This window comes from Strix uralensis, chromosome 4, assembly GCF_047716275.1.
Source record: "Strix uralensis isolate ZFMK-TIS-50842 chromosome 4, bStrUra1, whole genome shotgun sequence".
In the NCBI taxonomy this organism is placed as follows: domain Eukaryota; kingdom Metazoa; phylum Chordata; class Aves; order Strigiformes; family Strigidae; genus Strix; species Strix uralensis.
In genome coordinates this window covers 3,536,365-3,561,861 of record NC_133975.1, presented here as the reverse complement: position 1 = coordinate 3,561,861, position 25,497 = coordinate 3,536,365, and the positions used below count along the sequence as shown (strand labels likewise).

Below are 25,497 nucleotides of genomic sequence, written 5' to 3'. Positions count from 1 at the left end.
TCTGTGGCTTATGAAGTGATTAAAAAGAAAGAAAAAAGAATTACATACGCTACGGGAATTTGGCAAGCGACGCGTGGACCTCTCGCAGTTCCAGTCAGTGGTTAGATGGATTTGTCATACTTAAATTATACACGTGTATGATCTACTTGTGGTGAGGAACCACTGGTGCATGGTCAGGGACCTGTTCCCTTTTCACACAGAGTCATTCTGAGGGCAAGCAGATATTTGGGGGGTGGGGGGGGTGAGGGGTGTTTATGCGAATGTATATAGGGGGATAAGGCAGGCTGGAATAATTATTCTCTGGGAGAGCATTTACAAGTTCTGTGATGCTTTACCCATGATGGTCTAAGGTAGACGGGTTTTATGGGGAGCAATATCTGGTAGCAGATAAACTGCTACAGTTGGGGAGAAGCAGACAAGCCTTTGATGCGTAAATCCTCCAGTTCTGAGACAAAATGCGTTATCGGTCTTACAAGCTCAGCCAGTTGCTCTGAGTTTCATCCAAATATAATAACACTTCGAGTGAGAGAGGACAGTTGGTACCCACGGAGCTGAGGGTTGTGCTCGCTGGGGAAGGAGGTAAATTATTTCTTGGGGAATGTGGAAGGGTTATCTGGGGACCAAGGCAGAGGGCAGTTTTAGAGGGAAACTAGCTTTTGGTTGACCATTGTTCAGTGACAGGGAATTTAATTGCCAAGCTTGCTTTTTGAATGCGTTTATAGATGCCCATCCAGGCTGATGTGACATATCCCCTTTCCTGCCCGTCCTCTCTGTTATTCGGGTGCTTCTGCCCAGTGTATGAGTTGGTGCTGGTGTAGTGCAGGAGGAGGGTGGGGTACCGGGTGAAGCGTACAATATTTGGGGAAGGGACTACTGTAATCCATACAGCTTTGCTGCTGTGGAGACCATTTGTGGGGATGGGGGCTGTGGGTGAGCAAACGTTGCAGCTTGGCCAGGTTCTGCTTCCATTTGACGTGCTGCATGTGTCTTGATGAGCGATTCAGCAAGGTCAAGGAGCTCTTTGAAGAGCTGGAGGGAGGGAAAAAGCTCTTTAAAGTAAAATTTCAAATTGGTGGAGTCCCCATCCCTGGAGGGGTTGAAGAGTCGGGTTGCCCCAGCGCTGAGGGATCTGGTGGAGTTGAGAATGGTCAGTGTGAGATTCATGGTTGGACTGGAGGAGCTTCAAGGTCTTTTCCAACTTAGATGATTCTGTGATTCTGTTAAATGTAGATAGAGTTTATACTACAATAAAGCTGAATTTTACTTCTGCATGGCTCTTTCCCCACTGCAAGGTGCCGTGCCGGTACAGCATGCTGGCTTGACTGCACCTCGCTCAGCAGATGTTCTTGTCAACCTCAGGTCTTACCTTGGGCTGAGCATTGAGGAAGCATAAGCTCAGACTGCTGTGGTTCTAGAGGAAGTTTGTAGGTTAGAAATTCAACTAGACCTAATCCTTAAAAAATTTAAAAAGGAAAAAAAACATTAATGTGGACTGCTTCCAGTCTTGTTCAGGGGATTGGAGAAGTCAACAAGATCCCATGAACATGACCACGCCGCTAAGGAAACCAGTGCCTTAGTTTTTGCAAGAGGCTTTGTATTTGAGACAAACTAGCTTTGAGGATTAAATGCTGCTGTCCCCCCAACAAATGAGTGGATATTATAGCATCTAAACGGACATCTGAGTGACTGAGCAGGAAGGCCTCTGCAGCTGCTGTCCATTTGGGCTTAGTTGTTGTGTGTTGCCATGTACAATGTTCCTCCTTGCAGAGAAATGTTGATGGGACGTGAGAGCTCTGCAGGAGGAGAGGGAAACGTCCCTAGAGATTAGGCAGCAGAAAGATGACTCGAGTAACTGTTGAAGATGGATTGGATTGTTCAGGAGAGAAGTTGGGCGGGATGCACATTGTGTTGGTGCATTTTAATCCATGCAAGAAGACTCGGGGAGGTGTGTTCAGAGATGCACGGGAGGAAGAAGTGATGAGCGTTGAGCGGGCGCTTGCTGGGATGCCCGGCATCTCGCTGCCTTCACCCCAAAGATGAACTCTAAGTTATAGACGTGGTAAGGCAGATGGTGGGACATTATGACCAAGAACAGCGGGAGCTTGAAGGATCTGGAGGGAAGGAGTTAAATCTGAGCAGAAAGCAAGTTATCTGGAAGGGCTGGAGCTGTGCCCTTCAGTGCTTCCCCAAACTGACGTGCAAGTCGGGAGCCCTGGGAATGGCTCCTGCAGCCGGGGGTTCTCGTGGAGGGCTGTGTCGGGAGTGGCAGTGTTGGCTGGATGTTTTCTTCTGAGTCTGCATCTTCAACTGAACGTGCAGCAGAGAGGATGGGGACTCTGCTTGGGTGCCTTCCTCCCATAGCCAGACCAGGTGTCCACTTAAAGACACCAGTTACAGTCAAAAAACCATTCTGAAACTCCAGTCACAATGGATCACCGCCTTCAGCTGCGGGGACAGTAACCGTGCGTGTCAGGCCACCTCGCTGGCTTGTCACCACTTTTTTAAAATACTGCTGTTGAAGAAAGGCAGAGCCCTGGTCCTGCAGCACCCTGGTGGTGCTGGGGTGCAAGAAGACCTCAACACCGATGCTGCTGGTGCTCCCTCCAGAGCTGTCAGAGGCTTGGGTGTGCTGTCTGAGAGCTCAGACACACGTTATGCATAATGAAGATTTGTTTCCTCAAACGACCAGTTGCAGGAAACGAATTTCCTGCTCTTCAGCTGCCAGCCCAGCTCGTTGGGTTGTGGCGAGGCAGCCCAGCTCCCACTGCGCCCAGCTTGGCTCGGGTGCTGTCAGCAGCATTGAAGCCACCCTCAGATATTACAGTGGGGATGCTAACAGGTATCCACAGGCACAAAAGCAAACTGGGAAGCCCCGTATACCACTGGTTTTGAGCCAGTTGCTCGATGGAAGATCAGCCTTGCTGGGAGATGCTGCCACCTTCTCTTGGTGGCTCCTTCCCCAGTTCCGCTGTTTTGATTTGGAGATGAATCTGTAAAGTCCTTTTCCTGAGCACCAGCCAGAGGCTTGATCAAAACCTCTTTAATAGCTATTTCTTTATTTTTATGTGCTTTGAGTAGGGCTTGAAATGTATCATTTGGAAAGATGTTTTAGTGAGATGTTGGATGACAACCCACTTTCTCTTCTGCATTAGCTGCTTTAAAACATCTACTCACTGGTTCAATTTTATTTGCCCTTTAATAAAAAAAGATAATATCTGCTAGACACTAGTTTTTTCATCCCTCAGGCAGGTGTTTAAGAGTTTTCATTGTTTTTAAAGTGGCTGTTTCTGTGCTTTTTGAATGGCTTCAGCTTGATGAAGATGATTAATCTTTATCAAGTGCTTAACCAAGAATGCTTTTAAAGTGATGTGGTGCAGATGATCACCAGGATGCTCAGGATCACCTTTGGTCCACATACTGTGCTTTGAGCATCACTGCTTTATAGTCTAACGAAAGCAGCCCTACATTTTGAGCATTAGCAGGGGAAGAAGCTCTTCTTCAGTGGCTCATGGTCTTGCTTGTAATGACATGGTTTTATTTTCTTACACAGCAATCATGATAATTTTATTAAACTTTTCGTAGTCACAGAAGGAAAGAAATGTCGTGAACTGATTTGCTGCTTCTCTTCACTATGAGCCAGACTTTTTAAAAGGAAAAGTACGATTTAAAACCCGCCCTCTGCCTTTCAGCATCTCCGACTGAATTATTTTGTCCACACACCTATTTTTATTAACAGATTGGGAAAGAAAACCAAGCACTCTTCCCTAGGCATCGGTACTTTCTTCACTCTGAGCTCATCCCAAGTGCAAAATATCTTCGGTGCAAGCTAAACAGAAAGCAAAAGTAACCAAGGCAAAAGCCTTTTCACAGGACAGAAAAACAAACTGACTTTTGGAAAATGGAAATGTGGCGTTAATGCTGCCTTTCAGTGAGAGTGGTGGGGATGGCTCCATCTGGCTTTGATAGACATCTGCAAAACCCAGTGTCAACGTGCATTCCCCTTTGCCAGGATTCTGCTTTTAATTAAAAAGCCAGAGCTGTTAAAAAGGACTCATTGGAGAGTTTGGGTAGATTGGTGCCTAAATGTTGGTGATTATGATTTCTTTAAATCAGATTCTTTAATTCAGAACCTGAATATCCTTTAAACTGTTCAGTCTTAAAGTAACTGGGATTTTTAACAATTAGATGCTCCCTTCCATCCAAAGAAGCATCATTCATTCTGGTGAGAGCAGAATAGATCTTTTAGATGTTCAGAACAGACTATTAATATTAATTGTATGTGTGAGGGTGATGGGGAGCCTTGGTCACTGGCCACAAGAAACGTCCCCAGCTGTGTCTTGTCTTCAGGGTACCAGGGACATGCACGGCACGGGACAGGGTGGTAACTGGGAAGTGCAAGGCTCACAGCAGTTGTTTGATTTGACCTGGTCTTTATTCTTGGGAGCAAAAATATGGAAGAATTTTCTGTTATACTTTTTTTTTTAACATATATTTGGAGGGTTTCATACCACAAGGTGTTTTGTTGTTTTTTTTTTCCAATGATGCTTTAACATCTGTATTTGGTAAAATATGCTACTTTTCAAGCATTTGTATTGGTGACTTTCATTTTGCGACTGATCCAGTTTTGACATGAATTGCCCAACTTCTGTTTCTGGGGAGGAGCAGAGTTATTTTTTCTCACCAGCCTACCTGGTATTTAATCCAAGCGGATCACGTGGCTGCTGTGATACAGAAAACAACGCTCTGTCTTCAACAGATTCTTTGCTGTGTGACTTCAGTAGTTAAAGCTGCTTGAAGAGGTTGGCTCAAATCTCCTGCTCAGGGACTACCATGCTGTAAGCCAGAAGCTGTTTGTGTTTAAAGATGCTGCTTCTATTTCAGTAGGAAAGTATACATCGTTGAGAAGGGTTTCTTCCCACTAGCTGCACACTCATCCCAGAGGATGGTTTCCAGAGGGACATCTTCATGAAATAACCCATCGGGGGGGCACAAAGCAGCCACCCCTGAGAGTGGGACCAAGCTGGACGCTCCCCAAAACCAATGAGCCCAGGTATTGTGTAGCAGAGGTCAGGTACCATCGAGAGGTGACTGATTCGCTGGTGTTTGAAGAAAGTTGTTGGCTAAACAAAGTCTGATGTGTTACTGGACAGTAACTTCCATCTTGTACAGCAAAACATTGGATGGCATATCTCATCTGCAAAAAATACCAGGGATATTTTTGTTTGATTTAAATAGGCTGGGATGCATTGAGGACCCATGTTAGCAGGGGCAGAGGGCTGGTGGTTAATTAACCTGTTAGACACGTGAGGATGTGCAGGGGATGTCTGGATGAAGCCAGTATGACAAGGAAAGCACCAAACTCGCAGCCATTCCCCTGCACCCAGGGATGTGCTCTTGAACCAAAGTGCAGAAGTTGGCAATGCAGTGAAGAGTGAAGAAATTTCTTCCCTAAAAATTAATGTAAGAGAAGAGGGGATATATGCAGGGACGGAAGAAACACCGTACAGTTACGTCTCCATCGCTGTCTTCACCATCCTCACATGGATCAAGGTGAATCAAGGGGGAAGGACAGAAAACCAGAGGAGTGGTTGGGTCACCCATTCTGAAAGCCGCCATCTCCACCAGCTGACGATCTTGATGATCCTGCTCCTCTTATCTCGGCATCGTACACACTGTCCTTATGAGTATTTCTAGAGGGATTTACAAAGCTGTTGAAGTCATTTAAGTGTTCAGAAGTATTTGAATTTCCCAGTAAGTGTTTATCTCCAATTAAGGTCTTGTAAAAACATTGTGAAACATGAGCCATCATCCACGTCCTGCTTCCCTTTCTGTCAAACTGACAAATACCGGCTTTGATTGTCTCTTGTCCCTTTGGATTAGAGCCATCTCCTTTTTTCTTTGCACAGAGGACCCACAAAAGCATCTGGGACTGTGCACAGGCTGTTGCAGCCCTGAACAAGCAGCAGCAAGACCCATCTCTGCAATTTTCAGGCTCACTGGTGCCTTTTCTGAGATGGTACCAGCTTTGGTACTTCAAAGAAAGGTGTCAGAAATGCAAAAATGAGCAATTAAGGATTAATCTGCTTGTGGGGATGGGTATCTGCCTCCCCCCTCCTGATTGCGCTGTAAATTAGTGGTTGACTTCAGCCCTGTAGTGTAGCTATTTATACCTCAAAGGTTTGAATTATAGCTCTGTAGATTATATCATCCCTTTGTTTAATCCTTTTTCCTTTCTTCTGTCATGCTTTTGACCTCGGTGATTTTCAAAGCAGTCAGATTCGCTTCCTATGGTTTTCTTGTAATGGTATTTATATCCAGGAAAGGGGAGGAGGATTTAGATGGCTTTTTCTGTACCATTTTATTTTCTCTAATGCTCTCCCTTATTCATTTCCTCATTCAACAGCCCGGTCCTTTTTTTTTAACCTTTTCAGAGATTTTCATATCACAATCTTCATAGCCTTTCTAGGCTTTTTATTTTCTAGCTTCTAGCTTTTTATTTTCTAGGGCTTCAAAACAGCGCGCACAGAGCTAGGGGACAGCCTGGATGAATATTGCACCTTATGGGCTTAAACACTTCACAAAAAGCTTCGGAAAGGAGAGCTGCTGCGATGCACCTGCCTGCTTGTTGGACCTACGCTTCTCCTTCATTCCCCCCCACCAAGGAACAAGCGATGCGAGGGAGGGTATTGTTGCTATTGGATTTATTGGCTGTGATTTTGCAAATAAATGCTTTCTAATCACTTCCTTGCTGTGCCTCGCAGCCAAGAAAGGGAGACGTGCAGCGAAGGAAGGGCAGGCTGCCTGCTTATGCTCCGGCTTTCCCTTCAGATACACATTTCCTAGTTCCAAGACTGCTTTCTTTTAGACCTCTAATAAGTGTTAGAGCATTTAGAATACATATTTATTCCTATAGCTCTCTGTAAGTTGCATTTTAAACAAAAAACCCAAAGTTGGCCTCAGGCCAGTGACTGCGGTGATTCCTGGCTCTTTGCTTGGTCGCTGCAATTTGGACATTCGCGTACTTCCCATCCAGGAGAAGCCATCAGAAAACTAAAGAGCACAGGAGATGTGGACACGCTGAAGCCAGCTGAATGTTTTAAAATATTAGATCATGCTGTACAAGGATGGGAAATAAGCTTTGCTGCTAATGCAAGTAGATAGCCCCTCTGCAATGCGAGCTTCCCTCCCATCCCTCTCGACAGGGATTCCTACCTGGAGCAGCCCTCCCACCAAAAACACTCCCTGTGACTCTCAGACCCTTATATAGCAAGGAGCTTTTATTTGGCAAAGCAGTCAAAGGACACATGGTTAAATGTTTTGAAGGAGGAATGAAGATAGCCAGCCAGCAAAACTAAACATGAGCGTAGACCTTTGAACCTTGAAGTTGAGCTGAGCTAGACACCAGCTGCAATGATAATGGAGGCAGCAGGAGCGCTCGTGTGCTGGGAACAGCCTTTAATTACTTGTAATATGGCCGGGCTTAATGCATAACCTCTCAAAGAGGAGCCACTGCCCATTAACATTCAAATGTCAGCACATCAAACCAAATCAAGTCATGTAGGTAAACCCAAGAGGACAATTCCAACCATTTGCCATCTTCTTTCCCCGTAAATTCTTTTTTTATATGCTTTCCAGACTTACCTGGAAATGGAGAACTTGCATTTAAGTTGAAGTTGGTAATGAAGACAAACCTTAAAAGTGTAGGCTGAGGAAGTATTGAGTATTAATGGTCATTGACTTTACTTTTGTGTTGCTTGGACAACTCAGAGGCAAGGCCCTGAAGTAGCAGGAGGGCTCTTAGATCAGATGGGTAGTTATCTGTTAAAGTGTGAGAATTTCCATCATGATTAAGCCCCAAAATAACCATCTTTTAATAAATTAGAATAGCTATTACCAACAGCAGGCCATCAGAGAGGTAGATCTGGGTGTAAAATTCTACACTGAAGATTGCAGGGGAAAAGCACTGGGAGATTGGAGTTGAGTTTTCCAGTCAAAGCTTTCTTTAGGATGTTTTCACTTGAAGCCATTGCATTTGTGACACCCTTTACCAGTATATGCTGTAACCACCAGCCCGATGGATATTTGAGCATTCGTTTCTCTCTTGCAGTTGTTCCAAATTTTTGTGAAAAAACAGTATTTTTTGGAGCAGCATTTCAGACCTTGGTCCTTCTTTTTCCAAGCTGCTGCCTGCAATTTGGCCAGAAGTTGGCCTTTCTCTTCCTTGGTATTTATGTGAAGGGGAATCTGTTGCCCCCTACAGAAAAGCCAGTCGTTGGGTAAACACAGATCCTGCATCTGAAATGGATTTAGGAATATTCATCAGGCAAAGCCGGTATCGTAACCCGCATTTTCATATGCCTGGGGAGCGTTGCAAGCAATTAGACTGGGCTGATGGGATGGGTGCCTCGCCTCTCTCCCCTTATCCCACCCTTTCTCATTTTTTTTTTCTGTTTTCCTTCCCTCCTCCCCTAAAAAGGAGGGGGGGAAAGAAAAGCAAAGTAACTTGTATGGATAGAGGGGAAGTGTAATTATGAGCAGTGGGACCAATTTAAAAATGGAAGATTTCAGAGAGGCTCAGACCTTCTTTGACATGTTGGTCTTTTTTGTAGAGGATAAAAGGAAAATAAACTAATTTATTCTTAAGTTGTAATTCCTTTTTGGTATTAATCTGTTTAATTAGTGTAGTTCATAAATACACATATGCAGGGGAAAGAGGGGGAACTGCAAATTGCAATGAAGAAATTTTCAAAAGGAAAGTCTTGATAGGAAAGGCTTCCTGGCAGCAAGATGTGTTAGGCTGCGGGGAGAAATAATATCCCAAGAGAAGAGGTGGAAACTCCATCGCTTTGGACTTTTGTCAGTGAGACTGGATGGAGTAATTTGGGAAGTTTCTTGTAGGGAACCGTCTTTTGCTGCGTGGTAGGTAGGACAAGATGATCTAATCGATCTCTTCCCTATCCAGTTCATATCGTTTTCATTTCCTTCTGCTGAGAGGTGGGGAAGGGAGGTGGACTGGTGAGGAGATTGGTGGTTTTAGGGACTGGTCATTTGTTACAGGGGTAATGTTTTTCTGGGCTGTGATTCTGCTACTCAAAAATATTTTAAATTAAGAAGGACTTTTTAGCCCCTGCTCTGACTATTTCTAGATGTAAAAGGGTGTAACCATCTTAGCAATGATTGCTCTTAAGCTTGCCTGAAGCTGCAGTTGACCCATCTCCCAAAACTGTCTTGTGTCAGTAAGGTATCAGCTCCGGAGCTTAATAACTGAATATTGTTTCACTGAGATTTCAATAGCTTTTTCTTTGCTTTCACCCACAAGAAATCCTGTTTCCTATTCGCTCCATGGTACAGAGCTCTGAGAATGGGTAAGAAATTGGGGCAGAACGTAGCTGGCCATGAACATTTTATTTCCTCTCTCTTCTAATGCAGGTCATCATGCAGGTTGGTGTTGAGAAAACCTTTTAAAGCATGTTAGGATTTGACCTGCTTGTAATGCTAAATTATGTGCCTAATGGCTCTTGATGTGTTGTGGCTGAATCATGGCTTGAAGGTCTCAAGTGGTCTACCACCAGCTTTATTTATCTACCAAGGTGGTTGCTGTTTCTGTTGATGGGAAGAAAAGCAAGGATATATGACTCGGTATGAATTTCCGAGGAGGAAATGAGATATCTGAGAATCATTTCTTACCTAGGAAGGGTGGTTTGCAGCCCACCTAGAAATGTCATGATGAAGGAAATGGTTGTAGGGTCTGGGAGGAGGGAAAAGATGAGAGTGGGCTGTGCACAATGTTTAGGAAGAAGGTGGATTAAAGTTTGGATTAGTGCTAAATGTAAAGGTTGCTCTTAGGACTGAGATAGTTGGAGGAGAGAAGATGAGGACTGCAGAGCATTGGGTAAAGGAGCAACTTTAGCTTGTGTCTGTGGTGCGGTCAAGTGGTAGGATGCTGGGTTTGTGCATTCAAGCTAAGCCCAGAAGGGCTCATGTGGAAAACCGGTACGAGGAAACCTTGTATTTTATCCCCAGCAGAAGAAAGGTTACTCATTACATCTCTGGAGAGCATCAGTAGCTCTCTGCAATTACTGACTTCATGGTTATATTTGTTCTTGAAACATTGGTGCATGTAAACACAGTTTACGCTGTCTATTTTTGAGGCCCTGTGAACTATAATGTCCATCCTTATCTGGTTCTGTGCTATCGGACTCATATTTCCCCATTTCAAGTGTGAGAAATTGAAGCACAGATAGCGGGCATGTCCACCGCTGGTGTCCTCTCCTAAACAAAGCCTGCAGACACCTCCCTGATCCATGCTTGTGCGCAGGGCACACTCAGAGCACGTCCATCCCCTTGCGCAAGTGCAAGGTCAAGTTTCTGGGGGATCTGGGTTTTCCCTTGGAAGAGAAGATGGCTTTTCAGGAGGAAAACTCTGCTCTCCTTGACCGCGATTTTATCCCCCTGACAAACTTTAAGTCCTTCTGAGTTCTCCCAGTTGTGAGGGACATCAGAAGCTGGATGATGCATAATCTCCAATCCCCTGCCAATTTTGCATCCCTCCTCTCGCCTGTGATTTGTAAATACTGTTTTCCCCCAGTATTTTAAAGGACATTTTCATCTTCCCTGGCAGAAGGAGTAATATTTTTCTGGGACTACTGTTGTATCAAATTTTGCTCCTTGTTTAAGATTTATATTAAAAGTAATAATAACACCAATGGAAATGCAACTTTCATGTTTTCCTTTTAAATTAGCCACTCACTTACAGGCCGGGAGCTGCAGCTTTGCTACCACTTGAGACCCAAAATGTGAATGTAACTGAAGATCATGTGGAAATCAACCCATCCATTTTCTGCTCTCCTGTGTGAGGAGCGAAGGTGTACAAAGGGAAAACCGTTGGCAAATACACTGGAATTTAAAACTTGGCAGAAGAGAGTGAAGCAATTGTGGGCTGCTCTCACATTGATCGCGTGAGCAAGGCAGCGTGATTTTGGTGTGTTGCTTCAATTTGGCCAATTCTTAGTAGCATAATGGTGATTTTGTGCAAGTTATTTTGGTTAGTATCAAAATGGCAGCACGGTAAAGGTAGGGTTTTTTCCCTGATAACAGTTTTGATCAAGGTTTCCTTTTATCCTGCAACTTTTAAATAATTGGCCTGCTTGCTCTTAGCTTTTATTGTACTTGGGATATTACAAACTTAGATTGTTTTGTAAACTGCTAATTTTAGACACATCTTTGTGCTTATTGTTCCCTTCATTGCGCTTTTTTAATACCGTGGCAGAACCTCTGCAGAGAAGCAGAAATCAGCTGTGTCCTGAGACTTTTACGTCTAGACTGGATGAAGGGCAAGAAAACGCAGCCGGAGCGATCACCCACCAGCCTTTTTTAAAGTCACTTTGCCTTCCTACTCCAAAATTCACAGCTAATTTCCTTTGCCATAATATTAGGTAGCAGAAATTGGACAAAAATCATAAATGTACCTATATTGAATGAGTGTGAAATCAGAAGCAGCTTTCCAAACCACTAGGTACATATAATAGCCAACGCGGGCATTACAAATACAATTGAGTTGCTAAGGCAGGGCTTTCCAATAGTGCCTTGTATAGCCCCGTATCGTCTAATTATTCCGCTTCAGCGTAAGTTAACAATGAAGAGAAGATAAAAGCTTGGCAACCCGTTTGCTTAGAGGGGTCAATTTATCCCAACTCTTTGTAGGGCAGTGTAATTTTAGGCTTTTATGCGGCGGATAACGCCATCCCCCCTGCAGAAACACTCGCTGCAGCCCTTCTGTAAATAGGTCAGGAGAGTACGGTGTGTCGTACAGTGGGGAGAGCGATGTCAGGATCGTACCTTGCTTAATACGAATTATTTTTTCTCAAGGAAAATAAGATGGTTTTGTCCTTATTCACCCAGTTTGTAAAAAGACCTGGGTCAGTTGGACAATTGCTTATGCCAGCAGCGTGTTTCAATGTGCTGCACTTGGGATGAGAAAGTTCACAGAGCCTGGGATTAATGCTTTCTTCAGCAGCAGCAAGGAGTGATGTCCTTTTTCCCCCAGCAGGAACTTCTGAAATAATATATAGCAGGTGTTTCACCTTTCTGAACATTATTCCAATATACTGGGCTCATTTGACGTGGATTATAAAGCAGTTGCGGGGCTATTTATTGGCTCCAGCACTTCTGGGTGACCTTGGATCTCATCTTTGGAAGCAGCTTCATCCCCATGACATCCAAAAAGAAGGATCTCAGTTTTCTTTGATAACTTCTGTGTTTTCCAATATTGCAACAGACTGTTGGGCATGGTCAAGGGTTTGGCAACAGTGGCAAAAGACACAGTAATAATGGAATGAAGTTCCTCATTCTTCCTCTCCCCACCAACAGGCTACTAATTACTCAAGGAGGAAATAGGAGGACTCTGGAAGACAGAGCGTTGGCAATCAGATGCCAAGGTAAATATAGCCTGGGCCCTGCCTTTAACCGACTTGAGGCCATCATGATTACATGAGTCCTGCCTGAAAACAGCTGGGATGATACAGCCCGAGGTTAACAGACAGCTTTGAACATCCGCGAGCGAGCGATGCAAAACCCTGGGAGCATTCTTCTTTCCCTCAGTATATGAGGAAGCAGCAGGCTGGGACCTGTCCTCCCAGAGCTGCTAAAGAACACTTAGGAGCAGAGCACTACAAAGGATCCATTTAAAAAAAAAATTAAAAATCCACTTCTGTCTGCCTTAACTTGGGTTTTGCTCCAAAAACCACACGGGAGATAGATGAACATGTGGGGAGGGTGAGAAGTTGCATTGTAAACCTTTAGTTCTTCTTCCACTCAAGCCACAGACATTGCTGATGGGCATGGGATAGCCAAATGCCAGAGATACTTTTCATTTGGAAGTCTTGCTGGGGAAAAGGAAGGAAAAAAGGCCACTTCTGTTAGTTCATTTTGTGGGAATGCTGGGGCTCGGCTCAGCAGGGACTTAGCTCCTCGTTGTGGTTGCTTCACTTCCCAAGTAGAGCTTCTTTCATCTAGTGCAACCAAAGGACTTGCAGGGTAAGACTTTAAATCAAATTTTCCTCTTCCAGTAAAACATGAGGGTCATTTGAGGATGGCCCAGTGCAACACACTAAGTAGAAGCGGGAAGAGAAGCTCATCCTTTTATTTTGTCACCCAGTTCTTTCATTAAACCAAACTTGGGTCTTTTTGTCTCTCTTTCATCTGCTTCTCAGCATCTTCTGCGCTGGCACGCAGGTTACATGGCCAGAGGCTTCAGCACAAAGCAGTGACCCCTCGATTTGCTCAGCCCCCATACCTGGTAACGTGTCTCTTTGCTGCCACCTCTCCAGTTGCTACTGCCCTTTCGCGACACTCACCACTCCTGCCCAGGAGCCTCCTTTGATCCTTGAGCTGGCTTCCTCTATAAAACGGGTGGAAAGAGACTGAATGGCAACTTCCTTGGGCTGGGAGAGAGAAGGTGGGTATGCAACAAGACACAAAAAAAAAGTGGAAACAATGGCTGGCTCCCTGAAGCCAAAGCTTCTGTGCAGCGAGGAAGGATGTAGATGATGGTAAAGACCAAAGGCTGGGACTCAGGACACCTCGCTGTCCTTGGCTGCCCAGCTTGTCTCCTGCTTCCAGGCTGGCTCCCCATTGCGGCGAGAGAGCAGATCCTCGTACCATAGGTGTGGTTTGGGGAAGACTTTGCTCCAGGGACCCACTCAGTGTGAATAAAAGGCACCGTATTTCCCTTCTCTTGCCCCACCAAGTCCTCCAGTTACTGCAGGGCTCCTGCAATTAAATGGCCCCATATGCTCCTGTGCTTGTGTGATTCATCTTTTTACCTGCCAAGCTGTTAAACCCCCAATTTTGGTGTGCTGCATCACAGCTCTTGTAATATCTCAGGTCTTTGAAATGGAAAAGAAGCAAAGAATGCCCCACACAAAGATGCTGTTGGGCCATGCTGACCTTGTGGGACCCAGGGACAAGCCAGGCACAGTGCTGGGCACAGATCCTGCTCCAGGTGGGCTGATCCCGAGCAGTGAGGTTGCTTTGAGGGGCTGGGGATCACTTCTTGGTGGCTGCCTTTGATGGGTAGATAGAGCTAACAGGACCTCTTGACAAGTTGGCTCATGTTTTTATAGCTGAGTGTGCCATCCGTAAAGGAAGATAGTGATGATTTGACTTACCTTCTCTCCTTGGGTTGCAAGCGCATTGCCACACCTTCATCAGAGAGATCCAGAATAGCTGGAGATGGTGCCTAAACTCACCACCAGCCTTAGAGCTAACTTCTGCTGCTTGACATTGGAGCCAGTGAGAGTCATCTTGGAGAGGCTATATGCTAGAAAAACAATGTGAAGGTTTTGTGGTGCAAATTCACGGAATCCCAGAGTGGTGGAGGTGGGAAGGGACATCTGGTCTAACCCCCCTGCTCAGGCAGGACCACCCAGAGCCAGTTGCCCAGGACCATGTCCAGATGGCTTTTGAAGGTCTCCAAGGATGGAGACTCATTCCACAGCTTCTGTCTACGTTGAAACGTCCCCACCACCGCAGTGAGACCTAAGTGGGAAAACAAAATGAGAAGAGAGAGAACAGAGGGTGCAACACATGAGAGGACCCTGACGCTGGGAAGTTGGGTGCCCCTTTGGCGGGGGACGAGACCAGAAACACATTCCCTGTGGCTGCACTCATTGTCTGAGATGCATTAGACCTGGCTGTCCAAAAGCAAATATTTAACTCTTGTCTTTGGAGTGAGGGTGAGGACAACTGTCAGGAGTGGGGCAAAAGTCTGCTACGGCAGCAGGGGCTGACGGAGAGCTGAGAGGGTGGTGAAAGGGCTGACGTGGAGCTCCTGTAGACTGATAGAGCCGCAGAAACCAAACCAGAGGGATCCTGCCATCTCTTGCAGTGGGCTCGCCTTTGAAGTACCCTGTAAGAGCAAGAACGGAAACGCATGAGTGTGCACACCTACGACCTTCATGGGATAAACCAGCATCCTTTCCCAGTTTCATACACATTGTCATACCTAAAACATTACCATTTTGACAGAAGTGGGGAATGCTGCACTCTTTAAGTGTGATTCATCTTTGATTTGTGATACCACGTAGAGGTCCCACGGAGCCAGGTCCTGCGTGGAGAACTGCTGGAGCATATGCTGAGTGGAAATACAGCCCCTGCCTCGAAGAGCTGATACAGAGTAGTCCCATCGCATGGTGCCGTGAATGTGGCAGGGAGAAGGATCAGCACATCCCTTGGTGCCTGGAGCTACCGAAGGAGCAGCTGTGCAACCCTCTAATGCGATGGAGTAAATCAGATGCAGAAATGTTCCCTCCTTTTCATGCAATGCCAACAGAGCAGTTACACTGCGAGGACATTTGTGGCTTTGGGGAATTTCTTTGCTACTTTCTCAGAGAGTTTTCTGCTGGTGAGATAAACCTAATCAGCCAAAGCTCAAAAAATGAAATTATCTTGGACCACCAAGCCATATCTTGTCAGATGACTCCATCTGTTTGCTGCACACCTTACTGGCACAACTAAAGCCTTTGGGGTCTTTGCTGGAGGTGACCTGTCTTCAGCGTTTCTACTGACCTTCCCAATTAGGAGTCCAGCTCTCCAAGGCTGAGTGTGTGTCCTTGGTTGGCAGTAAAGGTGCAGTTGGGTTGAGTGCTTTTGGCACCGTGTCTGATGGGGTTTAAGGATGATGGTTGATCCCAGGGCTGGCTGCATGGGTACCTGTCCCAGAAAGCTGCCTGGGATGAGACCATCCACCTGGTCCTCAAACCCGAGATCCCAAGTCGGGTACTTCCCTGCAATAATGAGGCAGGAGGGGGAGATTCCAACCACATGCTGTGCTTCTCGTAGCTCCTCTCTGACTTAACAGGAAAACACTGACCACAGAAAACGTACAATATTTTTTTTCTCTGCATTTTCCTGAAATCTGTTGAACCGCTTTGCCTGTAGACAGAGAAGAGGAGGAGTGATATGGGGGATGGGGAGGAAGAAATAATGGTGTCTCTGTTCAATGAAACTCCCCTAACAGACAGTTTGTGTTGTTTTTTTCCCGTCCAAACACATAGATCTGATCAGAAAATCCAGAGCTTAAAAGCACAGATGTTTAGTCTGACACACAAACATGGCATCTTTCCAGCAAGTGAAACAGCTTTGCCACTGGTGAGTTCCAAGGAGCTAATCTGGGATGAGAGGAGTTAAAGCCGCTCAGCAAGAGCTGCATCCTTGAACCCGGTCACCCTTCTCTCCAGCTGAAGGGGTCTTTCCCTTTGTACTAAAGCAGCTTTCAGAGATGTTACTGCTTCTTCTGTCCTTCAAAGTGTCCTCTGGGGCAGGGAGAGGAGCAGTGGTGGGGATATAAACCAGTCAGTGGCAGTGGCACCGTGTCGGATCTTGTGAGATGCTTTTTGTGGGTCTTATCTCCATGCCCAAATAGGTCAGGGGGAAGATGGTATTGGATTAATTCTGTCTATACACAAATCTTGTAGTCAGAGATGCGTTGGGGTGCGAGTCAGGATGGCTAGCCATTTATTTCTAACTCATTAACTTTAATTCCAGTCCATGCCAGCAAGGATTACAAGTCACCTCACTGCTGATGTTCCTTGCTTGACTCTTAATGATTATCTCAGCATCTGCCATTTATAACTGGTTCCTCCAGCTGATTTAAGAGCATCCCACACCTGAAATGCCCTTTTGCTGCTAAGAAGGGCCACCTAGAAAGAGCAAGGGCTTCCCTGCTTTTGCCTGTGCTCTCCCTTTCCAGACCATGTCTTTTCACAGAATCAGAGAATCATCTCGGTTGGAAAAGCCCTTGAAGCTCCTCCAGTCCAACCATTAACCTCACACTGACCGTTCTCAACTCCACCAGATCCCTCAGAGCTGGGTCAGCCCGACTCTTCAACCCCTCCAGGGATGGGGACTCCCCCCCTGCCCTGGGCAGCCCATTCCAACGCCCAACAACCCCTTCTGCAAAGAAATCCTTCCTAAGAGCCAGTCTGACCCTGCCCTGGCGCAGCTTGAGGCCATTCCCTCTTGGCCTGCCGCTGGTTCCTTGGGTCAAGAGACTCATCCCCCCTCTCTGCACCCTCCTTTCAGGGACTTGGAGAGGGCCATGAGGTCTTCCCTCAGTCTCCTCTTCTCCAGACTAAACCCCCCCAGTTCCCTCAGCCGCTCCCCATCACACCTGTGCTCCAGACCCTGCACCAGCTCCGTTGCCCTTCTCTGGACATGCTCGAGTCATTCAATGGCCTTTTTGGAGTGAAGGGCCCAAAACTGAACCCACTCATCGAGGGGCGGCCTCACCAGTGCCGAGCACAGGTGTAAGATCCCTTCCCTGTCCCTGCTGGCCACGCTATTGCTGATACAAGCCAGGATGCCATTGGCCTTCTTGGCCACCTGGGCACACTGCTGGCTCCTGTTCAGCCGGCTGTCAATCAACCCCCCCAGGTCCCTCTCTGACTGGCAGCTCTCCAGCCACTCCTCCCCAAGCCTGTAGCGCTGCTGGGGGTTGTTGTGGCCAAGGTGCAGAACCCGGCATTTGGCCTTATTGAAACTCATACAGTTGGCACATTTTCAAATGCTGCAAAATCTGCTTTAGAGTCTGAGCTGTGCCCGTTGTCTTCGCTGCCACCGTTGGAGCTGGGAGGTTCTCAAAATTGCACTCACGAGCTGGCAGCCTCTGCAAAGTGGTGGTTGAGATACGGGCTTTTTCCTTCAGCAAAGCAACCAGCAGGCACTTCACAGCTAAACCCTTTCTTTTGCTGCTCATGGGATAATTAATTAATTGCGAATGAAGATGCCACCACCTTTTCCAAAGCCTCCAGGTCTGCCTTTTTTATAGCTCATGCTCTACGCCAGGGTCAAAGATGGGGAGGAGTCAGCATCCAACCTTATAACAAGCATTTATACACCGGAGCACCGGGGATATAAAGATGATATAAAGATATCCCATAACATCTGGAGAACTTGTTTTTTAAAGCCAGCTAAATCACACCCAGAACCCGCAGGATACCTGTAAAGCTGTGGGGAAAGAGAAATAGAGGCTTGTTGGAGACCCAGTACAAGCACTCTGTCATGCGGCTCACGTTTACATAAAGGCACTTCTGGAAAAGATGTCTGGATTACTGAAATTATTTGGAGACAGTGCTTTTGAGAACAGTGCCCTAACGTGACGGTATTATTTGGTTAAAATGACCAAAAATAACCCTGTAATCAACTGACTACTCGTAAGATCCCTCTTGCTTTGTGTATGTATTAGATGTTGCCCCTTTTCCATCTGTAGGACTCTGTTTTCAACCCTTGTGCACCTCCCAAAATGACATCTACTTTTGTCCTCCATTTTGTACATCCCTACATTTTGTTAAGTCAATACTTCAGGGAGGGTCTTCAACTGAGCACTCCTCCTCTCATCTCACTGCTGTACAAGCACAGGATGGCTTGGGGTGCAACATCACTCGCTTGGGATAAACCAAACCCATAGATAAATCATGTAGAAATGTCGAGCATCTGATTTTGGGCAGGGGACAGCTTGGAGATGGATGTGTGTCACTGAAGGATTGGACTTGGTTGGGCTGGATTTGGTTTGGACTAAGGGGAACAGAGGGGATTTGAGCCATGTTGGCCCCTGGTCTCCAGCAGACTGCATTTCATGGAGTCAAAACTGATGACACCAAGCTGAGTGGTGCAGGTGGTTCACTTGAAGGAAGGGATGCCATCCTGAGGGGCCTTGACAGGCTTGAGAAGTGGACCCTTGTGAACCTCGTGATGTTCAACAAGGCCAAGTGCAAGGTCCTGCCTATGGGTTGGGATAATCCCCAGTATCAGTACAGACTGGGGGATGAAGGGGTTGAGAGCAGTCTTGCAGAGAAGGACTTGGAGGTACCGATGGATGAAGAATGAGCCAGAAATGTGCCCTCACAGCCGAGAAAACCAATTATACCATGGGCTGCATCTGAAGAAGTGTGGCCAGCAAGTTGAGGGAGGGGATTCTTCTCCTCTACTCTGCTCTCGTCAGACCCCCCTGCAGTGCTGGGTCCAGCTCTGGGGGCACCAACAGCAGAAGGACACGGACCTGCTCAAGCAGGGCCAGAGGAGGCCACGAAGATGCTCGGGGGGCTGGAGCAGCTCCCCTGTGAGGACAGGCTGAGAGAGTTGGGGGGTTCAGCTGGAGAAGAGAAGGCTCCGGGGAGACCTTAGAGCAGCCTCCCAGGACTGAAAGGGGGCTTATAAGAAAGATGGAGAAAGGCTTTTTACCAGGGCCTGTAGTAGCAGGATAAGGGCTAAGGGTTTTTAAATGAAAGGCTGGACATAGGGAAAGACATTTTTTATGATAAGGGTGGTGAGACACTGGCACAGGTTGCCCAGAGAAGCTGTGGCTGCCCCCTCCCTGGCAGTGTTCAAGGCCAGGTTGGACGGGGCTTTGGGCAACCTGGGCTAGTGGAAGGTGTCCCTGCCCATAGCAGGGGGGTTGGAACCAGATGATATTTAAGGTCCTTTCCAACCCAAAGCATGCCTTGAAAATGAGATGAGCTTGCTAGGCTGGACCACCGTGCTGCCAAATACAGTCTTGATCTTCAGCAACAGACTTTGTCTTGTATTTGTGCAGCAACAAGCTGCTACAGAAAGCCCTCTCTGTTGTTGTGTGCGAGCTCCTGTACCATTTAATGCCTGGTTAGGGGGGTCTCTTATTTAACAGCGATACTGAGGAGCCTTCTGTGTATTATGCTCCTAGCCAGAGCGTGATGGAAATGGGTGTTTTTGTAGGAAAGCTGCTTTTCAAAGCCTTTTGAAAAGGCTGGGACAGCAAAGACTTTCAAAGATGGGGATGTCTCGGTTGCTATCCACTGCATTGCTATTGAAATTAAAATATTTAACCTGAGTTGAATGCTCCGTCGTTCTGGATAGGTTTGAAATTAATTTAATTGAGCATAGTTTTGGTGGCTGTTTGGCCTAGGTGCCTAGTACGGGGGATTTGAGCTCTGTTGTAGCCTCTTAATGTTTATTTGAATATCACTAAAATCTAAGTGACACAAGGTGATATTTAATGCCTGCTCAGGGAGACCTTGTTTATTGGCAAAAAACCGAGAATGGGCCATAAAACCTGAATTCCAGAGCTACCTTGACTCTGTTCTCTCTTTCATATGCATCCAGGCTGCTGTCATCAAGGAAATTTGAAGTTCTCTCTTTGTGTTATTTCTTTTTTTGCACACAAAATGGCCAAGATACACCGCTTAACTGCTGCTTACGTGTGTGCAAAAATATTTATGGTCCCAGTGCAAATAAAATCTCCAAACGTTTCTTGAGAAGTCATTCCTTCCGGCTGCCGCCGCCACTGCGGTGCTCTCTTGTACCTGATCACAGCAGCCCCTCCAGATTTTTGAGCAGTTTGGGGGCTGAGAATTGCCCCACCATAGGAAGGGAAAATTATTTGGGGGGGCTTTTGTGCTTTGACTGCAATTTTCTATGATGGACGTTTTACTGCTGTATTGCAGGAGAAAATAATTAATCTGATTTGGTGTTCATGAAATTGCCATTGCAAACTTGTCCTCTTTTCTAGCACCAAGCTGCAGGTCAGGAGATGATGTTTGGAGATGATGGGATGCGTCCGCTTCCCTTTGGGGAGGGACCTCAGGCTTCTCCTGGAGCTCCATCTAGAGGGGAGGAAGATGGGCTGGTTGTGGAGACTGGTGACTTCTCTGGACCACCATGGCTCTGGTTTCCCCTCACCCAACCTTCTACCCCGCGGGGCCTTGCCAGGGCTGTCAGCCGTGGCTTTCCTGGCCTTGTGCTCACTCTTGACCCCGGCGCCACTTTGCTGCTGGAAACTCTTTCTGCAAAGCTGACGGCTGTGTTTAGCGGGGAGGACACCATGGCCAAAGTCAGTTCCTTTCCATACCACTGCTGGGGAAGGGCATTTCTCTACCAAAACCCAAAGGCAGGTGCTGCTCCCTTGGCTAAGGATGTAGAAACCACATGGTGCTCTGCGGTTGCTTTTGGGGTTGATTTCACAAGAGAAATCGTTGCGGTTTGGGCTGGGGCTTTCCTTGAGAGGAGGTCCCAGCTCAACGTTGCCAACATCTGCGCTGTGGCTGTGCGGGCATTGTGTCCGGCATCTCCATGGAGCTCTTTGCAGAACTTGCTCCTCCAACTTCAGGTTTCCTCTTGCCCTCTTGACAACGGAGCCATCCAGCCCTGTGGCACTGATCACTCCCAGCAGCCGTCTGCCGAGCTTGTGAACATCTGAGCCATCAGCGCGGCAGCAACCTCGAGGTTTCACCATGGAGGTCATTGCTCATGGTTCACCTCCTGCCCTTGCTGGAGCACGACATGAAGCCCAGGACTGCAGAGGTTGGAGCAACACATGGGCTTAGGTAGAGCATCGCCTGCTGCAAACAGCAACCGTTGGCTTTGGTTTAAAGTCTGCTACATGATACTCACATTTTAAATGCCATCCTGGAGGGAAAAACACAACGGGGCTGAGTGTCAAGTTCTTTTCCCCTATCCAAGTCGTAATTCTCCCCTGGTTTTTTATATAGGGTGGCACTAGGATTCACAGCTACCCGGCTGTGCCCGAAAAAAAAGGCTGATTTAAACCTTAGCAACAGGGTATTTTTGTTTAGATTGTATTTATTCTCTTGTGAGAGTCATTGTTCTCTCCCATGCCTTGACCATTTTGAAGGCTGATGATAAAAACCCTCGCTGACAATAATAAGGTTGAGTTCAGTCTTTTGTTGGGGAGATTAAAATAGAGAATGAATTGTGAATAACATGGGAGGTCTAAAAGTTAGTCGTCCCAGGCTGCTCTTTAATCACTTTAAGGATAAGAAACTGCATTTTAATTATTTTAAGATCTACCAAGCATTAGGTTTTGCGTTGGTATCTGTGGGGGCTGCAGGGGCTTGTACCTACCCTGTGGTTTAACAGTAGGATCATTTCAGTTTGCATAACCTTGTGTCAGCAGGAAAAAGTTTATAGCAACGATATTAGGTTATGATAGGTTTATAGCTATATGTAAATGTATGTGTATAGATATATATAAATATATATATAAAAATTAGGATTGAGAGCAGCCCCAAGGAGAAGGACTTGGGGGTGTTGGTGGATGGAAAATTGACTGTGAGCCAACAACGTGCGCTCACAGCCCAGAAAGCCAACCGTGTGCTGGGCTGCACCCAGAGCAGTGTGGGCAGCAGGGCGAGGGGGGGATTCTCCCCCTCTGCTCTGCTCTCGTCAGACCCCCCTGCAGTGCTGGGTCCAGCTCTGGGGGCACCAACATCAGAAGGACACGGACCTGCTCGGGCGGGGCCAGAGGAGGCCACGAAGATGCTCGGGGGGCTGGAGCAGCTCCCCTGTGAGGACAGGCTGAGAGCTTTGGGGGGTTCAGCTGGAGAAGAGAAGGCTCCAGGGAGACCTTAGAGTGGCCCCCCAGGACTGAAAGGGGCTACAGGAAAGGGGGGAGGGACTCTTGATCAGGGGAGTAGGGACAGGACGGGGGGGAACGGTTTTAAACTGACAGAGGGGAGATTTAGATGAGATGTAAGGAAGAAATTGTTCCCTGTGAGGGTGGTGAGGCCCTGGCACAGGTTGCCCAGAGAAGCTGTGGCTGCCCCCTCCCTGGAAGGGTTCAAGGCCAGGTTGGACGGGGCTTTGGGCAACCTGGGCTAGTGGAAGGTGTCCCTGCCTGGGGCAGGGGGGTGGGACTGGATGATCTTTAAGGTCCCTTCCAACCCAAACCAGTCTGTGATTCTATGATTTATAATATGTTATATATATACATAAAATAGGTTTATAGCAGGAGTAATGGTAGAAGATGCCCAGCTTGTTGGCGTGGCTCTAAAACCTGTGCCTACAGCATTGCTTCGTCTTGAATGAGGACACTCCTCTTGGGTGTGGATGATGGAAAGGAAAAGAGATGGAGGAAAGATGGATGGAAAAAATAGATGGAAAAAGAAAAGATGGAAAGTGCAAATAGAGCCACCAGGAGCAGAATTTGGTCCTTTTTCGGGAGCATGGGCTGATGGGAGGAAATGTTTGGGATTCTGATCTGCTCAAAATGCCAACAGCGTGAAATAATGGAGATCACCCCAAAAGTCTGGTGGCCCCGAAATCCTTTTCTTGCTGAGGATATTTCTAGCTGCTCTCTGGGGCCAGGCTTCTTTCTGCTGGGATATTTATGTTTCCGATGAACTTCCCATTCCTGTCAGCATCTTGAAAAGCTTCCCATCCCTCCTCTTAAAGCAGCCTCTCCCCAGCTGCTCTTACCTGCAGTCCCCGTAATTGGCAATAATTTCCCTAATTGCTCACAAAAGCAGATGTTCTCTCTGTGGCCACATCGAATCGGCTTATACTGTACTATATACATGAGCACACAGCATTAAAGGACTAATTCCTGTAAATAAGCCTATTAAATGGTTAGAAATAATGCCCCCAACTAAACCATCGCTGGCAGCTGGATCCCACCGGTTTTATTAATTTGTTATTTGTAACATGGCAATCCCTGTCTGCTCGGGACCGGCGTGCCCTCGTGCTTGGGCTGTTGATCTTATGTTGTGGCTGGTGGATGTCTTGGCATACAAGATCAACCCTTTGTGTTGTTTCCAGCTAATAAATCACATTTATAGGTAATTAACACTACACCTAACACACCCCCAGTATTACTGGTGAATGAGAGAAGAGACCAGTTCATGCAGTCACGAGCAGGGGGCTGCACCTTTGAGACTTTAGGTGATGCTGCTGAAGAAAAAAATGAATCCCACTTATTTTACTACCTCAAAGGGGAGAAAAAATGTGATTCCCTAATTTTTCTCCAAGCCCTTTGCTTTTCACCCTTCGCAGGGAAAGGATTATCGACAGCAGTGCAGCACCAGTCCTGGGGAAGAACCCTTACCCGAGTCATCAGCTTAATTGCCAGCATTAATGCCTCAAACCAGGAGCTGATGAGATGTAATTAGGCTGTGGGAGGATAATTGCTAGGAGCTCCATCCAGCGGCTGGGGGAGTGTTGCCTTCTAGAAAGCCCCTCAATGCTTTGGGCCTGTCCTTTGCTGGCGGGTGCCATTGGCTCGTGCTGTGGATGTGAAGTCCCTGTTGCCTGTGCTACAAGGGAGAGCACAGTCCTGCAGCATTCAGAAGCTTTTTATATATATAGTATTTTTTGAATTCTAGTTCTTTCTACTAATTTATGAAGTAGAGGCTGGGATACTTTCTATAAACTAGGATAGCCAAATGATTGTTTCTTTTTTATTTTCTGGTGGGTCACATATGATCGACAGTTGTTTCAGCTTTTAATACCTCCAGCAACTCTGTCAGAGCTCACAATGTTGTATTTTCACAGTGTTGCATTTAGATCCAAATTTCACCTGCAATGTGGATGAGAGCTTCAGCAGTCATTTGCATTTAAGCTGCAGCTTGTTTTCATGATAGCCTTGGGCTGGGCCAAAGATCCTTATAAAAAGAGTGTCCTTGCTATCAGCCAGGTGGTAGCTGAAGTCTCTAGGTCACTCCCAACTGATTATTCTGTTTCCCACTTTGGACATTTACATTTTACTTGCTGAAAGCTCCCTTGCTGCTTTCAGGGGTGAGCTCTTCTCCCCCTCTTTCTTGGACCAAAAGTTTTAACTCAAGCTTCTGAAATCCCATATGCTGACACAAAGGGGTATAAAGTCACAGCCCAAACAAACCCTGGGCCATGCCTGAGCTCAGGGCACGACTTCTGCCAGCAATTTGTTTTGATCTGGGAATTTCAGCCTCTGCATCCCCTTCGGAGGTGATGGCTCCTGGTCCTCATCGGTGGAGCTGGCTGAAGGCAACCAGCTGGGTTGTGCATCATGCAGTGGCCCTGGATGATGGAGAAATGCAGAGTCTGCCACTGATGTAATGAATATTATTAACTCTTAACACAGTTATGGGCCCTGGCTCCGCTTGTTTATCACCGTTTCATCCTCTTGGTAGCTTCACCATCCAGTGAGAATGGAAAAATTAAGGTGTTTTGATGAACTGAGATTTAAAGCAGCATTGCTCTGGGTTTGCAGCTCCAGAAATACCTGTCAGGCCATTTTCCTTTGGCCTGGAAATATGCTCCGCTATCTTATTTGTAGGTTGTGTTAAAAAACACTTGTGTCTGGCAGCACAACTGCTCCCAGTCAGTCTTTTCAGCTGGAAGCCTTCAGCAGAAGACGTGCCTCAGAATGTTGTTGGCACTCGAATGAAAGTCAGAGAGGAAAGTGCTTTTGACTCCAGTTCCCTTGGTTTGGAAACCTTGTTTATAGACCCTTGCAGCCACTGGTAAAATTGTGATTTTGGTTTCTTTCTCTGTCAAACTGTGACAGAAATACAGTTAATGCGAGATGGAGGGGATGCATCCCTGGCCCTGCTCCTGCTATCGCCATTTGTTCATCATCCTCGACATTTTTTTCTGGTCTAATACATGCAAATATATGTAAAGAGTAAAGACTGTTCCACTGAGTCTTGCACGTTTGTTCAAAGAGAAGGAAAACAAGCCGAATTTACAGGG

The 25,497-nt window shown here is 46.6% G+C and overlaps 1 protein-coding gene across 3 annotated transcripts in view; it reads left to right on the top strand.

Annotated features, from left to right (window-relative positions):
- PTPRA (protein tyrosine phosphatase receptor type A) overlaps positions 1–25,497 on the top strand; it is a 134,640-nt gene that overhangs the window by 67,493 nt on the left and 41,650 nt on the right. The gene's annotated exons all lie outside the window — the stretch shown is intronic.